This window comes from Octodon degus, unplaced genomic scaffold (assembly GCF_000260255.1).
Source record: "Octodon degus isolate 3935 unplaced genomic scaffold, OctDeg1.0 scaffold00285, whole genome shotgun sequence".
NCBI classification, from domain to species: domain Eukaryota; kingdom Metazoa; phylum Chordata; class Mammalia; order Rodentia; family Octodontidae; genus Octodon; species Octodon degus.
This window is the reverse complement of record NW_004524861.1, coordinates 1,884,455-1,896,344: the sequence shown is the minus strand read 5'-3', so window position 1 is coordinate 1,896,344 and position 11,890 is coordinate 1,884,455. Positions and strand designations below refer to the sequence as shown.

The window sequence follows — 11,890 nt, the reverse complement described above, 5'->3', positions numbered from 1 at the left end:
GCTGGTCAATTTGGGGCCTAAAGGTCCCCAAACTCACCCTCACTGGGCATCTCTTTCTTTGCAACATAGAAAGAGAAACAGAAGTCAGAGAAGATAAGTGCAAAGTTAAAGTACTATATTATAGGTGCTGCAAAAGGAAGTGCTACAGTGTCATCCAGAGAGAGTGGGGAATGCAGAGCTGGAGCGCTGCAGAACCTTGGGCTGTGGTCCTATTTTATGGGATGGAGGCCCTGTCTCCACCTTTCACAAGGGTCAACCCTTGATGGATTATATGTTGGGCTTGTTTGCAGGAGTCTGGTCTTGAGGGCTAATAGGGGGATTTGCGTATGCATGGCAACCTGCACTGGGAGAGACAGTGCTGCCTGTACAAAGACAGGTGTTGAAACCACAACCTGTGAGCTTCAAACCACAAAACTGCTTAGAAACTCCTAGCTACTAATAGGAGCACAGAGGCTGCTTTTTCTTAAACTTGAAAATATCTGTTAACCCTTCCCAAGGGTCTCATCTGTCCCCACCCCTCTGCACTGGCCTAAGGTTAGAGTAGGGAACTGAAAAGGTTCTCTCAGAAAGCAGTGCAACCTCATAAAGAGTCAAGTCCAGGCCTCTGTCTTCAGGGTCCAACCTGGATACATGACATTTGATGTCTCTTTCCACATACAAACACCCAAAATGAAGTGACTTCTAACAGTGACAGTATGCATGCCCTTTACAGTTTCTGGGATGTACAGCTTGTGTTTGCTTCACTCAGTGCTATTTGCCTGGGCGAAGCAGAATGTTAGGCCAGGCATGCAGCAGTGAACAAAGAAGCTAGGACCTTGTTGTTCTAGGCTTAGAGATGTTGTGAGTAACCGAGTTCGAATGGCAGTCGGTGGGCAACTGACAGGGTTTTATTTTCTCATACAGACCACCCATGTTCAACCTTGCTATGTGGATTCTTCAGCATCCTAGGCAGACCCCAAAATTTTATGGTGATTCTGGGTTATAGTATGTCTTTTTGTTGAATTTCAGTTCCAGAAGGTCTCATTTCAAAGTTGTCTTCTTTCTTGAAGTAGAAATGTAGGACAGATAGTTAAGAGTTTAACATAGTCCTGTTTTTTTTTCCTTTGTTTTGTATTTTCTTCATAAATACTGTTTTGTATGAGAAAACTTTGTCCTTATGCACATGGACATGTGGTATAACTGCAAGTTCTGGTATGCTATTTGTGCTCCATATCTTCATACTTTGCTTTCACAGCCATTTCTGCAGCAACAGTTGCTCCCTAGGTATATTGAAAGATGTGTTTGTGCCATAACTGAATACACCCTTCTTTACTCACCAGCGACCTCTCATTTTTTATTGTTCCTCTTTCTCTAAGTTCCATATATATATATATATATATATATATATATATTCTATCCACTATGTATTTAAGTTTTTATTTTTCTTATTCCATTATTTTACTCTCTATGTTCACTTTTTCTATTATTTTTCCAATTGTTATGTCTTCTATTTTTATGTATTTAGCATAGGGTCTGCAGGGTCTCACTACACAGATTGGACTCTTAGTGATCCTCCTGTTTTCAGCCTCCCAAATTCTGGGATTACAGTCTTGCACCACCACACCCAGTCTCAGTAGCCATCTAAGCACACCCCGAGGGTGGGGCTGGCACTGCAAACCAGGAAGCTAACCCTAGTCCCTGTGCCTGCACATGCAGGAGCTTTGGTCTGCTGAGCTATCTGACCGGCCCTACTGTGTCTTCTTTTTCATGTATGTATATTATATGTAATAGTCTAAATATCAGTGATGGTTAATTTTTGCTAGAGTACTATTAAAACACTCTTTGTATCCTCTTTTGGGTTAAATACTAGAAAATTTTGCTTTGTGTTCTTAAGAAAATCTATGATTAGTTTCAAAATGTTGAATTTAGAGGCAGTTACTTTTTTCTCTCAACATGAACCCAGTATTTGAAATAGATTAGTAAAACCACGTAGAATAAGCTACAATCCAAAATTCACCACAAGTGAGAAATGCCTATAAAAAAGTACCCTACACTGCAATGAGACAGTCTACTCAACTGAATTATCCATATGGCTAACGATATGGCAGATGGTGAAGAGCGGAGAAGAAAAGAAGAAGAGTAGAGGAGTGCTGGCTGAGAAAATGGCATTGATGGTGAGTGTAGGGACACTGGAGACTGGGGAGGTTGCTGTAACTGTGTAAAGAAGTTTGTTGAGCTATCTAGACCCTTCACACACCCTGATTTCAAACCGAGCACTGAATCTCCAGTTTTTGTTAGATACATGTTAAGTTCTAGTCATTAGAGCAGATGGCTTAGGATGTGAGCTCCTGAAAAATCTGGCCTTATCTGGTTTTAAACAGATTCATTTCATAGACATGGACACTATAGATGGTTCCAATCTAAATAGGCAGTTTTTATTTAGGCCTAAAGATGTTGGGAGACCTAAAGCTGAATTGCAGCAGAATTTCTAAATGATAGAATTCTTAATTACAATGTAGTTCCACATTTCAATAAGATCCAAGATTTTAATGACACTTTCTATTGACAATTTTATATCATTGCTTATAATAATATGACTGTATTATAATCTGACTCTATCATAGCCAGAAGATGGATAAATGGAATACTGATATCTCTTCTAAATTATGAAGATGGTATGTTATATCCAAGCTCTATTGTCCCTATGATAGATGGAGGAACAGAAGGTTTTAAAGAAAATTCTTGGGTGATTCTCCCTAGAATGACTGCTTGTACTGAATGGACACTGGAACTTTATCCACCACAGGTGACATTTCCCATGTGCACCACTGCATCTATGCCCAGGCTACCAGAGTTTTGTATTGAGTATGTAAATATGTTGCAGTGACCTAAAGCGCAACATTTTGGAGAAGGTGTTCCATTAGATGGAGATGATCCTGAACATATTCAGTGGATATTTCAAAAATCTCTAGAGAGAGCATCACAGTATATTAGAGGTGTTAAATATAGACTTACCCAAGGGGTAGTAAAACAAATCACTCCTGCAGTCCCTTCCACAAGTGCAGTCATTGCAGCTGAGTGTGCCACTGAAGTTTTTAAAATAGCCACAAGCATATATATTCCCTTACTAATTATTTGATATTCAGTGATGTCGATGGCCTGTACACTTATGTATTTGAAGCAGAGAGGAAGGAAAACTGCCCAGCTTGTAGCCAATGTCCTCAAAACATTCAGTTTTCTTCATCAGCTAAACTGCAGGAAATTTTAGACTATCTAACCAATAGTGCTTCTCTGTAGATGAAATCTCCAGCGATCACAGCCACAGCCATACTAGAAGGGAAAAATGAAATGCTTTACTTACAGCCAGTAACCTCTATTGAAAAATGAACAAGGCCAAATCTTTCCAAAATGTTGAAAGAATTAGGATTTGTTGATGTAGATCTGGCAGTTGCTGATGTCACCACAGCACAGACTGTAGTATTCACACTTGATTTTACCTCCTAAAGAAAATGAATTTGAACATAATTGAACAATTTATGGAAATAATGTACTTCATGGATGCTAATAAATTGAATTTATGCAATTTTTAGGTAGTGTTGTTGAAATTTGACTCTTTAAATATAAAGAATTACTCTTTAAATTAAGAGAAAGTAGCTGTATACCTATCCTATTTTGTATATACAGATCCAAAATGGTCCTTCATTTATATCCCCCTTTTTTATTTAGGTTTGTCAGAAATGAGCATTCCATTGCCATTCAAATATTGTAAGTGCTTGAAATCAGCAAAATAACCCAACCTAGTCCAATAGTCTATAATAGTAGTGGGTTATCCGCAGAACTGGCAATGTCAGAAGTTGTTGACTTGAGCCTTTCACAGCTCAGCATATTAATATGGCTTTCCTTTTTACAACTCTGACAGGAATCACCCTTCAAGTCTGCATAAAGCAGTCCAAGGCTTCTCTTTACCATATATTCCAAACTCTCCAAACTACTCCCAAAATACTTTGGAGAGCTTCTAAACCTTGTGATTAGTCTCGTCACACCAATGAACCATCCGTTAACCTTGTAATCTTTTAGTCTCTCTCTCTCAACACTGGGACATAATGCTTCACACCTGTAATATAAAAAAAGGCTAATCTGATTTTCCCTAGCCATTTCAGGAGGTCCAGCACATGCTTTTATGCCTTTATAGTGAACATGGACTGGAGAAAGGGTCTACTGAAGCAAATTTGAGTAGCTAGAAAACAAAGAAGTTCAGCAGGAGGGAGAGGAGAAGGACAAAATATGAGAAAGCTAGACACAAAGACAGAGAGGAGAGGAGAGAAAGTGAGAGAGAGGAGAGAGAAAAGCTAGACCAACTAATTTCTACTGCCAGATCACACAGCCAGTGAACCATATCCTGCCATCCTAAACAACACAGTTACTTATGAATCCCTTAAAGGAGTAGCTCACTGAGGAAGACATCACTCTCGTGATGGGTCATCGCCCCATGCCCCAACCCTGGACATCAGACTTTCAAGACACATTTTAATTTTTACCCGTGACATAACACCAATGTTCTCCCATTCTTTCCACATAAAAGAAAGGAGAAAACTCTGTTTATCCAGCATTACACTTATTTGAATACCAGATAAGGATTTTAAAAAGAAATTTGCAGAGCAATATCTTTGATGAAATTAAATGAAAAATTCTCAATAAGACACACAGAGAATTTAACATCACTTAAAGTAGATCATAGATTTTCACAACTCCAGGCATTAAAGTGTGCTTCAGTACAGACCACTCAATGTGTTACATCATGTAAACAAATCAAAGATAAAACTTAAATGATTATCTCAATAAATACTCAAAAGCCTTTGACAAATTCCAGAAATGGTTAATGATATTTATTTATTTATCTATTTATTTATTTATGGGTTTTTTTGAAACAAGTTTTCACTTTGGAGTGCGCACTGGACCTAAGCTCACTGTGTAGCCTGGGCTGGCCTCAAACTCACAGAGATCCTCCTGTCTCAGCCTCTTAAGTGCTGGGATTATAGGCATGCACCACCATTCCTGGTTGATTAATGACAAATCCTATAATATTTGATATAAAAATAATATCTTCAAATGATAAAGCTTTTATAAGACAAAACCATAAACAGTTAAATGAGGAAAAACCAAAAATCTCATGTAAAATCTGGACCCACTCTCACTATAATTCCATCCCACTCTCATCATGCTCAATGTAGAGTTCTAAAGTTTAACCACATGAGTTTACACACCTATAATATTCAATAACGGAACTTCGAAAAAATAGGGTATACAGATGAATGTCCATTTTGTATCTGTGTATTCAAAGTGGTTAGGATAGATATATAGTTGCATTCTCTTAATGAATAGAATGATTTGTTCTAATGGTGTTTGTAAATAGGATCTCAAGTCTGCATCTTGTACAGCAATTAACCACTAAGAAGAATATATGCAGTGTGTTATTTGTTGAAACTGTACTTCTGATTTGATTTGAAACTGTTTCATTGCTGTTTATCAATAAAATTTTGAAAAAATAAATAAATAAATATAAATAAATGAAGTTTAACCACAAAAATCAAGCAAGAGAAATAAATGAAAAAGGTATGAAAGGGAAAATAAAGCATTAATAACTATAGTGATTAATTATAGTAATGTCCATAGATGATATAGTTTTTAAAATTGAACATTCTCAAAATAACACCACTAGAAGTTTTCAGATTTGACAAATTCAGTAAAATGTATAATCAATACATAAAAATCAATCATGCTTATATAGGCCTATATGAAAAGCATTGATGAAAAATTATAAAAATATACCACTTTTATATATAATGGTTTAAGAAAAACTAAGTATTTCTAAATAAAAAGGCATTATAATGGTAAAAAGCATTATAATGAAAATTATAGAACTCTGAAAAAAGGTTCTAGGCAGCCTCCATGTCCTGTACACAGATGTGACTTCATGCACTGCCCAGTGACACAGCATATCTGTGGAAGATGGGGAAGGTAATTCCTTTACTGATGTGTCCTGGCTTCACTACATCCTGGTTGATAGTACCTTCTGGCAGGGGAAAACTTCTGAATTTACATTGGTAGGAGGGTTTATGAGAGATAAAAATGGAGTTAAATGAGTCTTCTATTTGCATTGCATGTAAGACAGGTATTTGCAGTCATCTCTGACTATAAGTTGCCTAAAGAGTCTTCAATATTTAATATTCAGGCTTCATCCAGGCCCAAAAATCAGAATCTCTAACACTGGAGCTTCATGTTCATCAGCTTCTTCATTGATACACCACATGTATTAAGGGCTAAAAATTCTAACTTTTTCTAGTAAGTGTTCAGATTTCCATGTTCAAGCTAGGCTAGAAATCTTGTTCACCTCCAACTGCTAATTCAATGGTGACAGTTATATGTTCAGGGAAGACCACCTGAATATGGAAGGTGCAAAACCCACAAGTGCATGGGTTACTGATATTTCAGCATTGGTTTGAACCTTGGCTGAACACTGGGATCACATGGAGAGTAGAATAAAATTATGGTATCATACATCCAACCCAGTGATCCTTACTTTAGTGTTGTGGAATCAGACCTTTCTGATGTGAAGGATTGAATCCAGGGTGTTGCAATGCTCATCATATGACCTTCCATAGATATAATTTAACCCTCCCAAATGGTTCAAAGATGCACACAGAACTGAGAAACATGTATACAAAGCACAACTAGTGCAAAATTGATGTAATCATCCCAAGATGGTCCAGTAGACAAATATGGGAAATCAAATGCCTTCAGATAACAAGTTTAAAGAGCAAAGCATTAGTTATTCTCTGAATGTCTTTACTGAAATCCAATCTGAAAGGAAGAAATCTTGCTATGGGAAGACTTCATAGTGTGAGGATTTAACTATTTGAAAGTAGGCAAGAATCTCCTTTGACACTTTTGAAATTGCCTATGCTTCAGAGCTGGAGCTGAACTCAAAAATCTGGCTGTTTTTGTTTCACAGCTTGAGAAGGTCATTGGTGATGTCTGTGCACTCTTTCAGTTTGCAAGGTTCCCAATGGAGCCACACATCTGCTTTATCCAGATTGGAGGATCAAACCTCAGAGCTATGTGTTTCAACACTATTGGAGTCAGTGTTGCAGCAAGTGAGTCTGAAGCCAGTGGTGTCCAAGAGAGTTCCTAGCCATCTCTGAGAGTCAGCTTCTACTTTATTGAAAATGCCTCTTTTAGGTAATTTTAATAGAATTTATGTTGTAGAGAAGTTTTAGTTTCATGCCAAAAGACCAGAGCTTCAGTATCCTTCCGCTTGTTTCTGCCTCTGTTCATGCATGTCCTCCCAAACTCATTATCTAAGAGGGTACGTTTACTACTCTGATGAAACTGTGTTTATACCTCATTATTGAAGTGGAAGTAGATGAGTACAGACAAGAACACTGTAATTTGGACATAATGTGAAAATCAACATTTTAGCCATTGATAACTGTGCAGTTTAATCACATTCAATGCATTTGTACTGTCTCCGGTCCAGGATCCATTCAACTTACATAACTAAAATTCATCATCCATGTGACCATTACCTCTTGCTATGATTCTCAGCCACTACTGACCTCTAGTCTCTTTCATGATCTACAAATTGCTCTAGAGGACACATGTACGTGCAGCCATATAGTATTTGACCATTTGAGGGTAGTAAACTGTTTTATCATGATGTTCTCAAAGATAGCCTGCCCCTCTAGACATTTCCAACTCCTACCCACAAATTTAATGGCAAAGCTTCATTATTGAGCATAGTCAGCATAGGGGAAAATAAGGTTAACATCAGGAAGAAAAGAAAGAGCAGTGGGCAATTAGATCCTATGATGGAACCTGCTGTGTGACTCATAGAAGAGCACATCTAGGTCCCAGTAGTGGAGGACTTTCTATGGGTCACACGGCAGTTGTACTGACTAGAATGTATGAAGTCCACTAGGGAGAAAAGTAATCCATGATCACAATCCATGTGTCAAGCTAAGTGTGCATAATATAACTAATGTTATATGCAGGACCTATTATTTTCTTATCTTCCCTTCTCTCAGAACTTATGAGACTGGGAAAGAAGCTCAGCAATCTAAGCACCCGCCTGGCAAGTGCAAGAACTTGAGTTTTATCCCAGGTAGTGGCAGCTGTGTTCTAAGCCAGCCACCAAAACCAGGACTTGGTGGTGCACACCTATAATCCCAGCTCTAGGAAGGCTGAGGCAGGAGATCACTATAAATCAGAACTGCATAGCAAGACCCTGCACCAAATAAATAAATAAATAAATAAATAAATAAATAAATAAATGATTTTTAAAAAATAAAATAAAATTTTTAAAAAATATTTCAGAAAACTTATGGATATCTCATCAGTGTGCATCCAAAACATCGATAGCATGAGCTTGATTTAGGTCATTGTGATGCTTTCATTACTATATAAGACTCATCACTTTAATAGGAGCGATGCAAGCCACATAGCTGACTGGCTGTGTTGCACGTGGGCTTCTACTGTGGCCGAACACCATGGAAGCAAGTCCGTGGTTCAGCAAAGATGCTCATCATTTGGCTGCAGGCAACAGAAAGAGTACACATCTCTAATGAAGTCTTTTCCTTCAAGCTCAGAAAGTTAGCAATCCCTAAATGGGCTGATTCAATCATGGGTCCACAGCAGACATAACCCCAGCATCTTCAAAAGCCCCAACTTGGAATACTGCTAGTAGGACATCAAGTCTCCCACACAGGAGTTGTTAGATGACGTTTATGATCCAAACACAGCAAACCAACTTTGGCCCCCTAATTCAATATTGATTTCACATTGAAAACTACATTCAGTCCATGTCCAAGAGTCCATAAATTTGAAAGAGCTGCATAATTGCAGAGAAGTGAAATTGGAAAGTCTTTTCTGAAAATGATAGAAAATTTCTAGGTTTAAGTCTATGTGATATCAAGAGGAGTATTCAAAACAATGCTATATACTGTATTCCCAAGATGAAATGGCACAGATAAGCATTGCACCCAAAAGGGGGAAAATAGGTATATGGAATGAAGAGGACCAACTCAACACTAAAGTCTAGCAGATAATTGTTAGCTATGCAACTCTCACTCTCTGGCATATACAGTACACAGTGGCAGGCTGTGAGGTCCAAGAGGTGAGATTTCTTGTTCTGTGACCTTGCTGGGTTTGCCCACATGGTGTCACTTTGGGACTGACTTTTCTTGGTGTGTGCAGCTTTACTTAGCAGAAGGGTTATGTTCCTGAAATCTATGCCCTCAGGCCTTTTCCAATTTCCAGGATACAATGCTCTTGAAAGTTTAAATCTTTTTTTGGAGGGGGGCGGATCTTGCTACACAGCTCAGACTCTTAGTGATCCGCTATCTCAGCCTTCCTAGTGCTGGGATTCAGGCATGCACCAGCATGCCCAGTTTCAGGGCTAGCACAGCACACCTGGAGTTCTGGGGCTGGCATGACAAGAACCAAGGATCAAACCTGGGTCCTTGCATTTGCCAGGCAGGTCCTTAGATGGCCACGTTATCTCCCCAGTCCTAGAATTTTAATTTAAAAAATAATTAGCATACATTTGCAGTATATAATCATTACATTCATTGTAGGGAATTGTTGCTGTTGTCATCCTAAAGTGTTGTGTGGAGAAGCTCCAACACCTTCTTGCTTTGAAAATAAGTACAGATTCTTTTCCTCTGCTTATCAATCCTGCTATTTATCCAAGTTTCCAACACACATAGCCACTGTAGCACATACCATGTGAAGAAATGAAAAGCACAGTCACCCCTGTCAAGAGACCACACTGAGAACCAGTCTGATGGTTCCCTTTTACCTCTTTCCCCCTGGCCTGTGACATCTTTATCCACTCTGGGTTGGGATGAGTCACTCTTCTCTGCCTGTGTCCAGACTAAAAACTTGATTAACTGATTCTAAATATTTAATTTCTCCTAAAACATCTATCTATCATTGTCATCAGCCTTGTCCATTTTCAAATAAAAAGCTGACCTTGAGGTCATTTCTTAATTTCCACAGGAAGCAACTGGCTAAAAGTCAGGAGCATCAGAAGAAAGATGGAGGTGATCAAAAGGGACAAAAATCAGCAGCAAATGCCTGTAAATCCTGGCCCTTTACTAAGCAGGAAATTTGGAGGAAGGTTATTTATCTATAGAATGTATATCTACCTAAATATTAACATATTTTACTTTAAATAAGACAATGTGTATGTCTATTAAGTGCTTATTCACTGAAGCACTTTCTCCCTTTATATGTTAAAAAATCACTTATCTACTTTATTCCTTCATTTTTATTATAAGTTAACACAGGTAAAAGAAGCCCTTATTTATTTTTTGATACTTTTGAAAGTGTGTTAATTAGGAAAGGAGACAGAAATACCAGGATGACTGGGAAGAGCAGTAGGAGATCAGATTCTGTGATAGGACCTGCGAAGAGTTACTTTTTAATATAAAATGCTCTTAATTGTTTTTGAAAACATTTAAAAATGGTTTTGCACACTTTTAGTAAAAAAGAGACCTGAAGGGCTGGTAAGATAGCTCAGTGGACTAAGTGCCTGCTTAGGCAAGCACAGGGGCCAGGGTTCGATCTCTGGCACCACTTGCGATGCTAGGCCCGCACCCGGGCATGCTGAGCCAGAGATGGAGTCTGGGCATGGTATGCCACCACCCCTACAATCCCAGCATTAGGGAGGCTGAAAACAGGAGGATCACTACAAGTCCAAGCTGTGTAGTGAGACCCTAGACACACACGCAAACAAGAGACCTGAAATGCTACTGCAGTATTCACCTACTATAACTTCAACAGGTACAACAGACAAAGCACTGGGGAAATATGACTTTTTATACTAAATGAATACATGAAACAGGTCTTGGTTTTGTTCCTTACAGTGTAGTAAAGTATACTGCAAAATAAGACTATTATTTGAACCTCAGATGCATTGTACAAAAAGTACTTTCCTTCTTTTCAATTCAGAAGTCAGTGATTATTGCAATTATATGCAAAGGTATTTACTTCATAAAGTTTTATCATGATAAGCAGCACAAAAATGTTTTAAACATCAGAGCAATAGAAATAATCTGAGAAAATAACATACTTGACAACAATTAAGCAGAATTAGTAAACATAAAATTAAGACCTACTAAGAGTTTCTCAGAACAGTGTCTGGATCGCCAAGTATAGAGCAGGATCCTGGAAAAGTGTGTGCTACTATGCTTTTTCTGAAGAAATCATGTGAATTACACTGCAAAGAAAAAGAGGCCATGACCATACCTTTATCTCTACCTAAACAGGTAAACTGTACAACAAATATGGTGAGTAAAATCTGAATTGCTGGCAGAAAAAGTTTCAATTCTCCTGTCTTTTTCAAAACTCTCATAACTCAGGTAGAGTTCCTAGGTGTACAAATGCGAAGTCAAGGGTGTGGGCCTAAGCTAGGTGATCTTGAAGTAGTCTCTACTGTTGGAGCCCATGAAGACCACTTTACAAAGTATAAGGATGTAAGTTCGGTTTCTTGCATTGTAAAAGAAATACTAGAGATAGTCAATGTACTGTGGAGAAACGTCATAGTTTATGCTCAGCTTATTCTATTGCTTTTGGGACTGTAATGAGGGAGAACTTCATGGCTGGAAGCATATGGTCCAACAAAGTTGTTCTCTTGGCTGTTAAAGAGAAGAGATAGTTGATTTTCATGCTGGTACCTGTTCCCTGAAGTACATTATGCTGTGAAATCCTTAATGAATTAATCCAATTGTGATGTCACAGCCCTTAAGAGCCAATCAATTTCCAAATCCTCAAATCTGAACGCTGATGACTCAGAAGCACATTTTCCACATGGACTGTTGGATACATTCAAGATCCAAACTGCAACATACCA

The 11,890-nt window shown here is 38.2% G+C and overlaps 1 pseudogene; it reads left to right on the top strand.

The window, feature by feature from the left end:
* The first annotated feature begins 2,080 nt into the window (after positions 1 to 2,080).
* LOC101577157 lies at positions 2,081 to 3,276 on the top strand (annotated as a pseudogene).
* The last annotated feature ends 8,614 nt before the right edge of the window (positions 3,277 to 11,890 follow it).